This window comes from Vicugna pacos, chromosome 10 (genome assembly GCF_048564905.1).
Source record: "Vicugna pacos chromosome 10, VicPac4, whole genome shotgun sequence".
Lineage (NCBI taxonomy): Eukaryota > Metazoa > Chordata > Mammalia > Artiodactyla > Camelidae > Vicugna > Vicugna pacos.
Window position 1 is genome coordinate 54,870,491 of NC_132996.1, and position 18,094 is coordinate 54,888,584.

Here is an 18,094-nt window from a genome sequence, read left to right on the forward strand (position 1 = left end):
ATTCTACAGATTCTATAAATGCTGGAGAGGGTATGGAGAAAAGGGATCTCTCCTACACTGTTAGTGGGAATGTAAACTGGTGCAGCCACTATGGAGAACCTCCAGGTGTTGTGACCCTCGGCCCAGTATTCTTTCCTTAAAGAAAGAATGAAGGTTCCTTAAAAAACTAAAAGTAGAATTACCCTATGATCCAACAATCCCACTTCTGGGCATATATTCAGAAAAGACAAAAGCTCTAATTAGAAAAGATACATGCACCCAAGTGTTCATAGCAGCACTATTTACAATAGCAAACATGGAAACAACCTAAATGTCCATCATCAGATGACTGGATAAAGAAGATGTGGCATATATATATATACACACACATGTAGATTCACACACACACACATTTATACACAGTGGAATATTACTCAGCCATAAAAAAGAATGGAATAATGCCATTTGCAACAATATGGATGGACCTAGACATTATCATACTAAGTGAACCAAGTCAGACAGAGAAAAACAAAATTATCACATGACATCACTTATTTGTGGAATCTAAAATAGTAATACAAATAAACTTATGTAAAAAATAGAGTCAGACTCACAAACATAAAAATAAACTTATGGTTACCAAAGTAGAAGGGCAGGGTGGGATAAATTAGGTGCTTGGGATTAACAGATACACATGACTGTAGATAAAGTAGATAAACAATAAGGTCCTACTGTATAGAACAGGGAGCTATATTCAACATCTTATAATCAAAGAACATATATGTTTATATATATGTAAAACTGCATCACTTTGCTGTACACCTGAAACTAATACAACCTTGTAAATCAAGTATGTTTCAATTTAAAGAAAAGTGCTACTTTACACTGTGTTTGTTCTCACTAGAACGTACCTGGTCCTACATACAAAATCCACATCACTCCACAGTACAGCTCTGTGGCTTATTCTTAGTTAACTGTCACTTTCCCCACACCAAACTACATTCTAATGCAAGTCTGGAAATTTCTAAGTAAAGGAGTTTTACCCAGATCATTTACAAGAAAATGTTAAATGAGATTGTTCATATTGCTCAATCTAGAAACCATAATTTTCACCTTTTTACATTTAAATATTTTTCTGAGCATGCAAGAGAGAGGGATGCCACAAAGAAAGAAGTGAGAAAAACTATGTAAAGTGGCCATGAAAAATTAAAGTAGTATCCTAATGCAAAATCTGATTGTTGAAACATAGATTTATTTAATCTCTAGATGTTCTTTAATCCAGATCTAAGAATAGACTAAAATGGCCCCAGTTCTTCAAAGTTCCATATTTTTAAGACATGATGAAAGTAAGTACATTACATTCACTGGACCTGCTCATACACATTCTTATTGATCTTTGATGGTGTATCAGGCATAGGTTGTCTACCAATTTCTAGGCTGTTCAAACTTCTCTTTATCTGTACACATGTCATCTTGTGCAGATGTCTTCTGAGCTCTTTCACCTGAGAGTCAGGATGACTGACAGAATACTGGGCTGAGGGTCACCACAGCTGGAGTTGGATTCTAAACTTTCCATTTTCTATTTGTGTGCAGATTCACTTCACTTCTCTGAGCCTCAGTTTTTTCATCTGTAGATTGGAAATAATGATGCTAAACTTATTTCTATGCATCACAGAAAAGATACCTAGCAAAATGTTTTGGTGTCTGTAATATATAAATAGCATTTATATATTATATAATAGTATTTTTCTTCTCTAGACTCAGTGTAAGTTTGAACATTTGAAGATATTCCATGGGCCCTCTAAGTTACGTGTCAAATGGAGGCAATCACTGAGTACTTAATATGGCCCAGACTCTGTGCTAAGCACTTTACTTGCATGATCTTATTCAAAACTCATTAAAAACCTAAATGTATTATGATTCCCACTTACATTGAGAAAGCAGAGTCACAATAAGCTTAAGTAATTTGCCCAAATGTTGAAACTGACATAATGAGTTGAAACTTTATTTATTTATTTTTTTTGATTATAGACGAAGACATTGAATTTTTTTGACAGGCCAGGGAAAGAGAATTGAATCTTTTAGAGCAACAATGACTATATTCAGAAATTTTTTAAAAATCACACTTATTGGTAGTGTAGAAAGACAAAATAGAAATGAAAATAAATTAAATGTTTTGATATAAAAGCATGAAAACAAAGAGAAGATTCCAGTTTCTAGGATATGATTTGCAAACACAGGTGAAATAGAATCACAGATCTCAAGGTTTGTAGGTCTTCAGGTTGCTAGTTCAGTGTTACTGTTTTTAGCTCATTGTCTTATCGCCCTAGAAACATTCTCCAGAAATAGGCTTCTAGATCACTCATCCTCACCTGCTCTCTTTCTCTCTGCAACACATGATGAATGATATTCACACTCACAAGCACACATGTACTTAGGAGCTAAGACAATGGGAAAAATGCCTTACTATGCGCAATTCTTGCCATGATTGTTACTAAAATACTCCTTTTACTCCCAGTTAAATGATGGTGATGTCATTATAGAAAAATCCTGTATCTGTCTGTCCTTATTTTAAAAGGAAACCCTTCCAAATATTAGTAGCTCAAATTAAATGGTAGCAAATTTCTCCAACACAGCAGCCTGTCATAATGCTGGTATTATAATTCTCTTCCACCCTGTATCTCTGCAACTCAAGTGATGGGTTATATAAGTTTGCTTAGGCTCAAATATAACATAAAACTTAAAGTAACAGAAATAAAAATTTGAAAACTGACTTTTACGTACAGTCACTAGGTCCAGAGATATGGCTTCCTTCAGGCATGATTCCATCCAGAGATACATTGTGGCATCAAGGCCCTTGCTTCTTTGTATCCTGTTCTTTCCTGTCTTTCCTCTTCCTTACGCCCATTTTATCTTCCTATTGCCCCCTCTTCTCAAGAGGATGTGCACTGGTTTGCACTCCACATTCACTGTCATATCCATGGATCAAAGAGGGTGCACGTTCGTCGGCAAACTCCCAGGAAAAGATCCTGAGACTCACCCTGCCAACACCAGTTTACGTCACATGCAAACAGGAGCCAATCACTATGGCCTGGACTCAAACTTGTTGATTGGCTTAGTCTTGGTCACATGTTTTATCCCTGGAGGATAGAGTAAAGCTGGCTTCCCAGAAACCACGTAGACTCCCCTCTCCACCCCCCGTACATACACCAGAAACATTAGAAGCTGTTGGAAAGGGGAAAAGGAAATGAAAGCAGGGAATATAACCTGCAAAGTCCACTTTTATGAATGCACTCTCTCTGAAAAGAATCTTTCCCTTTTAAATGACCAGATAGAACCTCCTTTCCTTTATTAAGCCTCATTTTTGCCCATAGATTCCACTCGTCAGGTCACGGTCTTCCCGTGCAGAGGCACAGAACAGACGGCATCTTTGCCGTGTGCTCTCTGTGGCTGGCATTTATCAATAGGATATCTTATTCTCATAGTTTTCCCCCATGAATAGTAAAAGTTTGGCTTCTGGTATTTTGATGCACTTCAATAAGGATATCTCAAGAAAATAAACAAAGGGTATATATTAATATTCAGTTTATCTGCTGATTTCCAAAGAAACCTAATGATTTATGAGGGCCTATCTTAACATTTCATAGACAAAAGCTATTTCTCATATAAGTATTAAAATGCATTCAGTATTTGGTAGCATACAGGATAGACATTTTTTAAAATTTATTTTTATTGAAGTACAGTCAGTTACAATGTGTCAATTTATGGAGCACAGCACAATGTCCCAGTCATGCATATACATACATATATTCATTTTCATATTCTTTTTCATTAAAGGTTATTCCTAGATATAGTTCCCTGTGCTATACAGAAGAAAAAAAATTTTTAATCTATTTTTACATACAGTGGCTAAAATTTGTAAAGCTCAAACTCCCAAATTTATCCCTTCCCACCCCCATTCCCCAGTAACCATAAGATTGTTTACTATGTCTGGGAGTCTGTTTCTGTTTTGTAGGTGAATTCATAGTGTCCTTTTTTCTTTTCTTTTCTTTTAGATTCCACATATGAGTGATATTATATGGTATTTTATTTCTCTTTCTGGCTTACTTCACTTAGCATGACAATTTGTAGGTCTATCCATGTTGCTGCAAATCACATTATTTTATTTTATTTTTTTAACAATTTATTTGAATAAAAATCAGTTCGAGTTGAGCAGCATCCGATCTAGCAGATAGGGGAGCTGTACAATATGAGTGTCTTACAGGCAGAGGCAAGTGGGAACAAGGAAGTTATACTGTCCAGAAAAAGCGGGTTGGTTATTACAATTGCTTTCCATTAGGGGATGGTAGCGGCGTCTCAGGCAGATTACTTAACTAGTGCTGATCAGGTGATTCCTGGTTGACTCTTCTGTTTCTGGGAGGGTCGAAACCGTAATTAAGTTTAGGTCTTGGTTTGGCAATGTGCAGCTTAGTATAAGCGACTCCGTTTTGGGTTTGTTGTGTTGTTTTTAACACACTGGGTGATCACTGCTTACAACTTGGGACCACAAGGAATTAGGTTGATGAATAGAGCTGATGTGGGTGGTTTTCCTTTGTAGCTACAGACCTGTTTTTCCCAACAGTCTGTTCCTTTTAATGGAAGGACCAACGAGGTCTTTGTTGAGAGCGGGCCTGGGTGTGAAAGGGGGAATTCAGAGAAAGCCAGGCTGCGGCTCCTCACAACTGCCAAAATAGAGGTGTGTTGGCAGCCCTAAGTAAGTAGGTCGTGGGGCCCAGGCCGAAGTTCACAACAGCTTGCACCTGGTGAGGGGTAAATGTACGCATGCGCCAGTAGCGTGAGTCAGCAGTATGAACACTACGCATGCGCCACTATCATTATAAAAAGGAGAGTGCGCAGCGCCAGGGGCGCGCCGTCTTGTTGTAGGGGAGTGAAGTGCTGTTTCGCAGCATGTCGGCTCCTCGGGCATTTTCCCATTTGGGCAGCTTACCTCCTCGAATCCCTCTCCAGCCCCCTTCGGCTGACAAGGTGCTTTCTAATCTCCAGGGAGAACACATAACTTGCATTTATTCCTGAGTTTAAGCTGCTTTCTATCTCTTCTTACATTTTTTTTTTCAGCGTCTGATATTAAGTCTAGAGTTTCCTCAAGCTTTGTTCTTTTATCTGGGGCTTGATAACCCACAGTGGTGTGGCACCTAGACGAACCGCTTTCTTTTGAGTGTGGTTCCCAAGTTTTTATTCAAGAAGTTAGAGCTTCTCTCTACTCTCTGCAGAGGCGGCGGACGGGAGAGGCGGCCTCCGCCGGGCCAGCTGCGGTGATTAAGGGCTGTTAACCGGCCCGGGGCGCCAGGTCCACACCTGCTCCTTATATCCGGGCTTCTCTGGCTTAGTTTGTTCCGAGCTCTCCAGGGAAGATCCACGCTTTCCTCCGCTCTGTCGGGTGAGTGTTTCCTGGTTTTTATTTTCTCCGTTAGTCTATTTTTCAGTATTGTAGACGGTAGGTTTTTTTCCGTTTCATATTTTCCAAGCTTGTTATGATTTTCTGCCTCCTTTTATATTTTTCCTTTTGCTCTTTCTTCGGGACCTTGAGAAATACGGAAGGTAAGCAGATACCCCTTGTCTTCTTCGGATCATAGTATTTTTATGGTAGCTTGTTTAGGAGGGAAAAAAAACACAACTTGGAAGCGGCTCCTGCTCTGCGCGACTTTCCTAAGGAGCCGCTGCTCTGCAGCCCGCCGCCGCCGGGGACCTCGCATCCCGGGCAGCCCTGCAAGCATAAAATCGCCGCGGGGGCCGTGGCTGAGCCTTGGGTCTCGCCCGACAGGCGCCGCGCCGGCGGGGGCACCGGCGCTCCGGGCGGCGCGGAGCACGAGGGCCGCGGCCTGGAGCCCGGCCAGCCGCCTGCTACCGCCCAGGATACACTGTGGATGAAGGGGACTCGCCTCTTTATTTCTGGGTGGGGAAAAGTGGACTTCAGCGTCTTTAATGCCAGGTTAACAGAGGCGCATTGGAGCAGCTGAAGTCCTTGGGCCTTGAGCAGAGTGGTTTTAGCCCCTTGTAACTTCGCAACAGGAAGTTAGAGAAAGCGTTGTCAGTTCTCTTTTCAGTTTATTGAAAGGCCTTCCCACCCTGCAGGAGCTTACAGATATAACTAGATAATTTGCCTCTCCTCAGGACCCCTAAAATCACATTCCTTTTGGATAAATCTTTTAAGACTCCCTTATCATAGTTCAATCACTCCCGCACCAGCTTGTCTCATTTTTCATGGAAAGAAACGCTCTTATTTTTTCTGTGGTAGGAGGAGAAGTTGACTTTAAGGGAGGCAAGAAATAAGCCTAAAGCCTAGGAGACTCATTAGAGTGTTGCTATGAATTACACCGGATATTAACCACGGAAGAAGTTTACACGAGTGCTTTTTCTTCATCCCAAACCTGACAGATGAATTGACAGATGTGACGCAAGTCACTTTTCTAGTTAACAGATGGTGCGTTCCAATTAGATGTTAGTACATTTTGAATTGTGTTGGGTCTACTGGAAGGGAAATTGGTGGCTCCTCCACCATGAAAATAAAACTACTCTAAATTCGTTTTTGAGTGAAATGCTCTTTTTCATTCCTACTGTGAGCAGAATCCATCATCACAAATGGTCTTGCACTCACACGTGTATGTACACACATACAGGGTACACACTTTGAATCGAATTTCCAAATCATTGTAGAAAGAATTCACGTGTTTCATTCTATTAGTCATGGCGCTTATACTGAGAACAACATTGAAAAATTAGGTCGTAATTTATTAAGGAAAGAAGATACATAAACATGGGTTCTAGGGGTTTAAACTGTCTTATTGGAAATGTAAGTGGACACCAGCTGGACCCGTTAATCTTTGGAAGCAGTTGGTTCCATCTAGAATATACTGATAACCACATTAAGTTGGCAGCTTATTGTTACTAGGTTGAAATATGATTAAATTGTATATCCGTCATGTCTTTCAAATTCTCTATTTTGAAATCTTAGTTTTTCAAAGAATAGATGAGATATTACCATCTTGTTTCGTTAATAATTAGTAATTAACTTGAATATTAAAATTTCAGAGTTCCAGATGTGGTCCCTATTTCTTCCTTATAGGGACAGTGAAATATATACTGTAATGAAATTTTCATGTCAGATCTCCTGATGGAATACCTTCTTTACATTTATGAGTGTTTAAGATCCAAAATATGATTTAGACACCTTGTAAACACAAATTAGCATTTTACCTAATAGCAAGGATTAAGAGGTATGTACAAGAAACCATGTTTTCAATATCATAAAACTAAAGATATGCTTCTGAGAGTTTTGGCTAACCAATATGGGAAGTAGCATTATTTTGTGAACTTCCCAAGTGTTGTGAGTTGAATTGTGTCCTCCAAAAATACATATTGATGTCCTAGTACCCAGTACCTCAGAAAATTACCTGATTTGGAGGGAGGGTGGTTGAGAGGCAATTAGTTAATAGGTCATACTGGTATAGAGTGGGCCCTAAATCCAGAATGACTGGTGTCCTTATTCAAAGAAATGAAGACACGGGGAGAATGAGATGATGGAGACAGAGTTACGCTGTTGAAACTATGAAAAGCGGGGGATTGTTAGCAGTGACACCCGGGCGAAGAAAAAGACAGAGTAAATAAATCCTCCCCTAGAGTCTTTGAGAGATCATGGTTCTGCAAACATTTTGACTTCAGACTTCTAGCCTCTGGAGCAGTGAAAGAATACATTTCTGCGGTTTAAAGCTACCCAGCATGTCACACTTTATTGTGGCAACTCTAGGAAACTACAGATTTTAAAGCAATAGAAATGAATTATTTCAGATTTCTGGAAACTACAAGTCCAAAATTGAGGTTTTGTCGGGGATATGCTTCCTTGGAAACCTCCAGGGGAGGATCCTTTCTTTGCTTCTTTCCGCTTCTGGTCACCCCGGGTGTTCTTGGCTTTCAGCGTCACACCTCCGATCCGTTTCCAGCTTCACATGGCCCTCTTCCCTCTGGATTTCTGTGTCTTCTCATGGTGTTCTCCCTGTTTCTTTCGTTTCTCTTCTTACCAGGACACTAGTCCTGTTGGAATCAGGGCTCTAGTTTAATATAACCTCATCTTAACTCGATTGCATACTCTGTTTCTAGATAAGGTCACATTAACAGGTCCTGGGGGTAGGACTTAAGCACATCTTCATTGTGACGCTATTCAGCCCAAAACATTAAGCAAATAAATTTAAAGTTAAATTGCAATTGCAATACGTTAGGTTCCACTTGTCCAGACATTTCCAGTGTACGCTCTTCAACAGCCTCTTTTAAAGGTAGCATAATCTAGAATCTAAATCATACTTAATAGAATATAAAGTTGATTGCTGGTCATGCGTTACTTTACCATTTGAAAGGAAAAAAAAACACTGCCAATTAAGCTACTCTGGAATGCTTTCTCAGCATTTAAGTTATATACTTATTAAAGGCTTCTTTAAAACTTACCAGACATGGATTTTTTTCATACATTACTTTCGTGAGTACATCAAAAACAAAATAAAAACACATCATTTGGTTAATGAATTCTAAAATTTCTGCACTCCTAAAACATTGTTATTTTGAATCAACCAACTCACAAGTCAAAGATGGTTATTTTTTTCCACATAAAATCATCCCCTGTTTATCTGTAGCCTTGGGAGCAGCACACCACTGGCCTGCTTCAGGAATGTTACTGCACATCTAATCGCTGTGGACCCAACTCTTCCCACGGCTGTTTGACTCCTGGAAGGTGACACTTAGGATTGCCTTTCCATCCAGTAACAGCTATTCTTCAAGTTTAATGCTGACAATTTTGGGTGGTCAGGAATACCTGGAAATAATAACTATAATAATTTTAAGACCATATCACATGCAAGACATTCTAATTTTGAGATGCTTTTATGTGAAAGGCAATGTTCCTAAGGAATAAATAAAAATGTATGAACATTTTAATGACGGAAAAGTCAGTGTTTTTATAAGTAGTCTATGCGTTGGATAATTATTCCTCTTAGAATACGTTCCCAATTGTTGAGCTAAACTCTGCCCTGGTAGCTTTAAACTGCTTTGCTCAGGTCTACCTTTTGCTACGACACCAGAACAACTTAGATCTTAATCTTCTAAAAGAAGAGCTTTTTCAACAAGGTAATAAATCAGAAGATTTGGTCAGAAGCCCTCTGATGGCAGGTATCACGTTAGACACCGGGGAACCAAGCTTTGATGAGCATGTTTGTGTGTGCGTGTATATGTGTCTACCCCAATCTAAGTGTTTACACCTTCTCAGGAGCACTGAGATGACTGGCTGTACTGATACCAGGGGTAGAGGGAGTGGTGTGTTTAGGGAGAGAGAAAGTAAGTTTAAAGTCCACGATGTGGTAAGGAATGTGGTGCCCTTGAAAACCAGTTACAAGGCCAGGGGGCAAATGCTCAGAAGCTTAAGATTTAATTTAAAAATGAGACATCTAAATCTGAATGCAATAGCATCAGTACTCTTTCTGGACAGAACAGAGCAGAATGTGATTCTCACTATCTTGTACGTACCATGTAGGAACTGTTAAGATAAACTTTTTTGTATTTAATTTATTCTAGTTGACCCTACCAGACACTTGTGATTGTTTTGGATTCTGATTCTTTTGTCCCTCACAACTAAAACAGTCAGTGTCCCCCGTCAGCTTCCCACCACCTGCTGATGTCTCCTCATATATCTGTCATTGATTAAAGGAACAAACAAGTTGTATGGGGTACAGTGAAGGACCAGGTTTTACAATGTCATTTAAACATTTCCTGTGTGCTATCATTGATCAATAATTCAATACTTGGAGATCAAGACTATTCAAAAAGTTGTAAATTAATCAGTTTACACTTCAGCCAAGTCATTTATCTTCATTGTTTGTCCAGAGCTATCACAGGAAAACTTTATAAAACTTACCATATTACATAATTATATTTAGTTTTTGAACCTTTTTCTTTTTCTTATCCTTTCTAGCAAAATGTGAATCTAAAAGAAATTGTGTTCCTTGTTCATCATTAATACTTCAAAATACTAACCTTCCATCCTCTCACTTGCCTGATGTTCACAACAGAGATACCAGGCTCTTCTCCTCTTCATCTGCCGACTTTCTGGTCTCATTTCTTGATTTCAACAAATGTTCCACTCAGTCAATGAAAACTTGAATTATCAAACTGATTCTCAGTTTCTTTCCCTGTGAACTCCAGTAATTCTACCTGGAGCCATAGGCATCTTTGTGAATGATCCAGCCTGTTTTCTGGTCTCAGTTTATTCAGTTTCCTAGCATCAATCATCATGGACAGTCCGTCTCCCCAGCACATTATATTTCAGACACTCCAAGGTCACAGAATGTATCACCACCACATTCTAAACAATGTCAAAATCCTAAAAGTGTGTGTTCTATTCTGTCGCCGCAATTCCCTATCCTTCCTCTCTACTGAAGTATTTCTGCTTAAATATTCTTGAACATATAAGGGCCTCTACTTTGGTCATGTCCTGAATTTCTTACTATTTATCAACCTCCTGTCTTCTCCCCCCATTTTATCCTGGTTACTCTCTGATCCGTTAGTTTAATCACACCCAAATCATATAACCTAACAGACTGGATTCACATTAAAATCATAATTAGATGAACTCTAAACACAGCGTGGTAATCTTAGTACTATTTTTCTTAAAAAACTTATCTTTCCTTCCAGATATCTGAGATTACTCCACTTTTCACTTCCAATCATTGTATCAGCTAATGATGAAATTTATGTTTTAAGGAAATGAAGTATATAGCTGGCACGCTTCTATTTTTCTATCCTCACCTAAAAGCTTAATTTTGCATATATTCACCTTCATCCATCCTTTCATTTCCAAGGAAGAGTTTTCTCAATAAAAGACCAGTCACTCAAAATACAATCTTTTTTCCATTATCTCTTGCCTTAAGGATTTTGAATCTTAATCTATACCTTATTAATCTCACTATGCTTGTGTTTTCTCATTAGTACATCAGTGTATGCTAATATCTATTATCCTAAAGAAAAGCAAATGAAAAAAAATCTTTATTTAATAAATGCCTGCTTCTGGTTGTAATCTGATTTTTCCATTGTCTTTCAGTGTCAAATCTTTCAGGACTTTATATATAAACTTTATCCACATTCTAATATCCTATTTACCTCTTGACAAATTGCCAGGTAGCTCCTGTTCCCCCCAATAAAATGAAATGGCTCTTCATTGTACTGATGACCGCTAGGATTTTAAGGTCAGGTGTTAAGGCAGGCATGTTGGATATACAGACACGTATGGTACTGGATACATCTGATTCTTCTGAGCAAGTGTGGTAGAGTTCTTAGTTTTCTCATCCTAATGCCACAGATGCCATATTCAGTGAGACGACAGCTATGGAGGGTCAAGATGGGTTTGATTATTTTTCTCTGGTTAATCTCTTTAGGGCTGTTAACACAGCCAGGCTCAAGTCTGCTGTCTTCCCCAAAATAGTGTAAACTGCATAGTATTTTTAATCCCTTTTGGCTTAAACAAGATAGAGGAAATTTATTTAGCTTCAGTGAGAACCCTAATCTTTAGTTTCCATGACATGCTCTCTTGAATGTTTTCTTGTAACTGTAGTCACAGTTGGTCTCCTTTCATATCTCCTTATCTTCCTCCACTAGAGCTAAAATGCCATTAGAACTATAAATGGTAGGATTTCCTACTGTGTGCTAATAGGTCCTCTTTTTTTCCTTTCTATATCATGTTTCTAGGTGATTTTGGCCTTTAATATGACCTTAAATCTCATTTAAATATAGTCTGAACATTTAGACCAAACTCCTCTTGAGTTATAGGCTGATGTAACATGAAATTATCTCAGAAGTTTGCTGAAGCCCCAAAATTAAGAAAGATAGGAGATACACATCTCCATATTATAAAGCTATGCGAGATAATATCTTGCAACCAAAAATTCTGTCACCTATTGCCAAACTCTATTTAAAAGATGGATCAACTGAAGAAGGAAAGACTGAGTTATCAATTGCAGGCACGAGAGACAGGGGTCAAAACTTTGTCCCTTTTCCGTGAGGGAAAAGAAAAGGGTTTCTCCCTCTTCATGACAAGTATTTGTCAAAAAGGGGAAACTGGCTTTGCTTTCTGTGTGGGGCTGAACTATGGAATTATGGGAAATCAGTGTCATCAGAGTGGTAAGGAGGTTTTGAGAGATCGTTATGTATCCCATGGAGTTGAAGAGTAGACGTGAATGTAGAATTGGAGGCTGCTTCTCTTCTGGGCAACTTTGTGGAAAGGAAAAAGACATGAAAGCAAAGTGCATGACAAAGAGTTCAGCAGTCGGCAATCTGACTGTCTACTCTTCGGAGGAACAAGGATGACCAGATTTCTCGAGTCAATTTGCTTGGGAATTTTCATGATTTATAGACTGTAACTAGAGCAGCGTCTTTGTTGTAGCTGATCATGAGCATTGGAAGCTTTTGGTACAGCCCTTTCTTACAGTAGAGATTTGGGAGAGAAGCCTTTCAACATCTTTTAACTACAGTTCATCAGGTCTCACGTAGAATTATTCTACAGGACGTAAGAGACTAGTGGGAGAAAACTGTTGCTGTGGGAGACTGACAGCCACAAGTTATTGATGTCCCTTTGAGAGGGAGGGTCTGTTTCTCTGCGCCTTGATTTCTGTAAGGGCTTCCTCTCTGTTTTGACAAGCAGGATAAGGTGGAAGTGATGCTGAGCCAGTTTTCTAGGGTGAGCCATAAAATTTTGGCAACTTTCACTTTGTCAGACAGTTGCTCTTGTCTGACACCAGGTAAGGAGTACAGCTGCTCTGAGACTTCCACATCATGAGAAGAGATGCTCAGGCCGTGAAGGGCTACCCTGGACAATAAGATGCTTCATAGAGAGAAAGACCAAAGAAGCTAAATATCCCGTTTCATGGTGAAGTAGCCACTTTTCAGTGGCACCTGCATCCCTAATGACCCCTTCCAGCTGATGCGATGTAAGTCAGGGACAAATGACCTAGATGAGTTCTTCTAAAATTCCTTTCTCTCAAGTTTATGAAGAAAATAAAGTGATCATTTTGAGCCACTAAGAGCTGGGGTTCGTTCTTCTATTGCAATAGACAGCAGAATAATTTAAAAAAGAAAACTAGGGGTTATTTTGGGAAGTGAAATGTTTCATCACTTGTAGATTTTTTGCCTTTTCAACGCTATAGCTAGTTTCAGAAATACTCCAGTTGTAAATAGTTGGACTGCAGGTATTTTCATTGCAAATGCTGTTTCTGCGAAGTGGTGATTGTTTAGCTTGTTAATGCAAATTAAGCAGTTGCTTATAAAATGAAGATAAAGAGAATGACTGCTTTAGAGTGTTACATGATTTTTAGATGTGGAAAAGGAAGATAATGTGATAAATAGACTCACGTTGTATTTGGATGTGAATTTTAAACAAAGCTAATTTTACACACAACAGTTGTTCCAGAAAGATTCTGTTTGCAGAGTTTCTGTGGTTAGCAAGACACTGTTGGACCTCTGTCTGCTTACCCAGGGTAAATATGAAGCTACAATCATGCTTAACAAACTGATACTGGTAATATGTAATGTGTTGTATTTGTCGAATAAACGAAAACTTTCCCTTTTGAATTTTAATTTTAAGCGTGGCTAAGAGGTCAGTCATTACTAAATGAGGACTGTTGGAAATCAGTGATTTGAATTTCTAAATGTGTATGTCAATTAAAACCTTAGTGAAACCAGAGAAAGCCTTTGAACTGATGTCGGCTTTTTAGTAAAATTGCTTTGCACGGTGTTCTGCTGTGTCCTATTTACTTGAGAGAAGCCTTCCAGGATGTAAGTTAAGAATAGAGATGGGTTGCCTGGATGCAGAGAAACTGAGAGCGATTGCGACAACTAAAATACAAGCCTGCTGATATCACAGGAAGGTTGTGTTCAGCAGTGGCTTGAAAGGAGGGAGGAGAATCAGTAATCCGGGCTTTTCTCTGAGTGTTCAGAATACTCTTCAGACTTTCTATCATCTTATGGATGAACGCTATATAGCTTAGATGGCAGCCGTATTATCCAAATCCATTCCTTTGGTTGCAAGGGGAAGAAAAGTTTGGACATCATCACAGAAGTGTGACTGTGGGGAGAAAAATCTTTAATGGATGAAAGCAGAATATTTTTAGATTTTTGATTCATCCATGGAGAACTCTAATAAGGACACTGGTGCTGTAAAATTGAGACTCTCATAAGTCCCCTCAGCACCATCCTCACTTAAATGGGGGGGGTGGCTGTAACGTTACGAAATAAATCGTTTTCTGCTGAGAAGCAAAACATTTAGAGCGCTATTACTGTAGGTTCAGGTACTCAGTGGCAAGGGAGAGATCAGCAAGACTATGTAAACTGTATTTGTAAAACACGATTTATACGCCAAACCCAGGGAAAAAAAAAATCTCAAGCTTCACACTGGGTAAAATACAGTTGGATTATTTATTTATTTATTTATTTTTTTACTGCAAATAGGGGAATAGCTATTCACTAGGAGGTGCCGGGTCTGCAGTTTTGAAAACTCACCAAAGGTAGGACACAGCATTTTTAATGTCAGAGGGGATTTACTGGGAGAGTTTTTGATGAGAGAGGAGTCACCCTAGTCAAGGCCTCTTTGTGGGAGGCCGCCTTGGTAAATAGCAATAAAGAAGTACCACCTCTCAGTGGACATGAGGTCACTGCTGTGGCATGAATCATTCATCCAAGGTCTCCAAAGTCCTTGCTACCCTGGGGTTGCAGGACTTCATGGTGACTAGGAAATGAAATAAGGTTCATGTCTAATTCTTCCTTTAAAGCCCTAGAGAATTTTTCTTGGGCAGGTTTAAGCAATATTGGCTGGGTGCTGTCAAGGCAAAACAGAAACCTGGGCTGCTTATACAATTATTTTCTCCACGAATAAAGAGAACTATTTTTTTCCTCTTTGCCAATTTTATATATTCAAAAGCACAGTAATGATCCAGAAAAAAAAATTTTTTTTACTGATACAGGAAAGGAAAAGATAATAAATACAAATAATAAAAGGGGAAACAGCGGTCTTAGGATACATTTCTTACTCTTTTTTTCTGAGTCTATTTTTACAACACCTGCATCACTTCATTCAATAAATGACTTGGCCACGCTGAGTTCCAATTCCTAGCTTCTCACCTTGTATCTGCTAATCCCATTCAGAACTTGAATATTAACACAGGGTTGATGCCAATATAGGACATCTAGAAATACCGGTCATCTTTAAATAAACTCTAATTCCATGGAATCACCAATGTAGTCTATAGAGATGGAGGTGTGTGAAGAGTGTATGAGGTCAGCTTTATTCACCACTTGACCTAGCAGAACCTGGGGACCCAGGAGGGGAGTGCATCTCAGAAGGCTTGTCCTTCTTTAAATGGATCCATGACTTAGGGAGCATGAGTCATACAACATGAGCAGTATTCTTTCAGTCTTAGCACCAATTACATCTTACAATAAATATTTATCTGGCACATTTGAGCAATGAACACTTTACAATTAGGGAGGAGAAAGTTTGCCCAGGGAAACAGATGTTAGATTGCACAACTTATAGCAATTTATGTATTGATTATTCCTAGCATGCTCATTTCTAAGTGAATGATTCTCTTTTATTAACACCACCCCTCATACTCCTTTTAGTCTTGTTTCATCAGTCTAGCCTCTCTTCTATGTTTCATTTTTTTTCTGAGTTTTTTTTTTTTTTTACTTATTTTAAATGGAGGTACTGAGGATTGAACCCAAGACCTCCTGCATGCGAAGCACACACTCTATCTCTGAGCTATTACCCTTCCCCTCTCCAAATTTCAAACTTGCACATGGAATACAATAACTTCCATAAGATGACTGTGTTTCTGATGCGCTAAAATTAACCCAAGTTTAGATCAATGAAGCAAAAATGCCAAATCCTACTGTATTAATGAGGGATTCTATTAGTTCTTACATTTAAAAAAAAAAAACAATTTGGGGAAGTAAGGTTCTAAATTCAGCCAGCATCTCAGATTAAACATGTAAATGGATTTAATTGTCAAGTGATTTTGGATGCTTTTGTAAAAGACATGAGATATTGTCATGGTGATAATTACTACGTTTTGTAGAACAGTGAAAACCGGGAAAATGAGAATTTTGGCTACTTTCCCAAAGTACTCCAAAACGGGATGAAAAAGCCGTAGGTGGTTTCACTCCTTTAACAACTTGAGGATTTCCTTTTAAAGGATTCTCACTTTCAGAATTAGAACTAAATGCCTAATCTCTGGATATAAATAGGACTCAGCTTGATATCACAAGTCAATTTTGATGTTATACAAAGACCTAGTGGTATATAAAACAGATGATGTTCGAACTAAAGTTAATAGTAATGTGTTAATATTCAGATCAAATACTAATGAGAATAGATCGCACACACATGCACACACACACGCGCGCACGCACATTGCCCTAGTTTCCAAGGATTTGACCATAAATGAGTGTGATCTGGTTTTTCAGAGACACGCTTGTCTAGAATGTAATGGTCAGAACATCTACAGAGCATTCTCTGCACTAAACCCTCCCAGACTTTCTGTCTCTGATCCAGAGTTGAATCTTCTGGAAAACAACAGAAAGCAAGGGACCTCATAGAAACAGTCAAGGCCAGATGGCTTGACTTCTCTGAAGATAAATTCCAAGTAGTGATAGACCCTCTTGGGGAGGAAGAGAAGCACAAAATTAACTCCTGGAAGAAACAGTAGACTGATAGACCTTGAACGAGACAGAAACCAACAAGTATGTGTGAGGACCCAAGGAAAAGTAACCTCCATGCAATTTTATGCAGCGTGATTATCAGGCACTGGCATCTGGGGCTCGGAATGATTGCTGAATTTCTTAAGGATATTCAACATAGGGATGAACTGGAATTTGTAACTTTGTTTCCTGAGCCAGTTCTGTTCCCTGAAATCCTTACTGTCTTGACTTTTAGGAGCTCTGTCCAAAGCTGCTTTCCCTTCCTCTTACCTATTTATTTAGAGTTTTCTGTAAATGTTTTTCTTCTTGATGCAGTACTTGAGCCTGGAGAAAAGAAGTCTTTAATAGCTTAAGACATCACTTTGTGGTTTCTAGGGATAGTAGAAGAACATTGGGAGAAGGTGCAATTTTATATCCAGAACCCCACTTTGAAGACAGCCATCAGGATTGACACTTCAAGTTCTCTCTGAATTGCCAGAGGTGGCTGGGAAAGATGACTCCCTCTCTTCCAGCAGGAGAGCCTAAAACATCCCGCATTGCTTAGAGTTTTCTTTCCCCTCAGTGGGAGAAGCCACATCCAAACTCAGTGTCCCATTGGTTCAGGAGCCGTCAAGTTCTCCGTTGGACAGAGGGCTTCTACATGCAGTCTTCTACACTTCTAGAACCAAAGATCAGACTGCCTAGCTGCTGAGCTGGAATTGCTTCTGTGCCCCCTGCACTCCTGCTCCACACAAGTCTTCTCTCAGGCAGAACCCATGTAAGAGGGAGAAAATTGGGAGGTAGAGCCCCGCGTTCTTCTGCTGAAGCCCATCCCCATAGTACACATTCCGCTCTTTCCAGGCCTAAGCATGCCTTCTAAGGGATGAGAAGAGAAAACACTACATCAGGTTGACTTTTCTGTCTCCGAGCCCAGCGGATACCAAGACATGTCCTGGATTTTACCCTCGGAATGATTCTGACCAGTCCAGATTCTGGGGCTGTCTCCACATTGGTCCCTTTAATAGGGACTCATGGCATGAGATTAAAGGAAGCACAATGCAAACACTGCATCACACAGAACTACTCAAAATCAGGAGGCTCATCTCACCCAGTAATTACTCTTCTGAAATGGATCTCACACAATTAGGTAGAAACAGATGTAAGAGAAATAGAGATTCACTATAGTTTTCACAAACTGGAAACTGGAAATAGAAGATCACCTAAGTTAGAAATAATAAATTTATTTAGTGCATTCATTTAGCTGCAGCCATATAGCAAACACATCTGGTCACTGAAGGCAGTAAAAGCCCGGATAATTATGATGGAATCCTATGTAGTTATTACCTTTCTTGTC

General features: G+C 39.2%; 1 long non-coding RNA gene across 1 annotated transcript in view; it reads left to right on the forward strand.

Annotated features, from left to right (window-relative positions):
* The first annotated feature begins 4,870 nt into the window (after positions 1–4,870).
* LOC116285438 (uncharacterized) overlaps positions 4,871–18,094 on the forward strand; it is a 36,783-nt gene continuing 23,559 nt past the window's right edge. Inside the window, exons 1-2 of the long non-coding RNA XR_012077047.1 lie at positions 4,871–5,004; positions 5,250–5,416. This is a non-coding gene — a long non-coding RNA (uncharacterized lncRNA). The remainder of the gene's footprint in view (positions 5,005–5,249; positions 5,417–18,094) is intronic.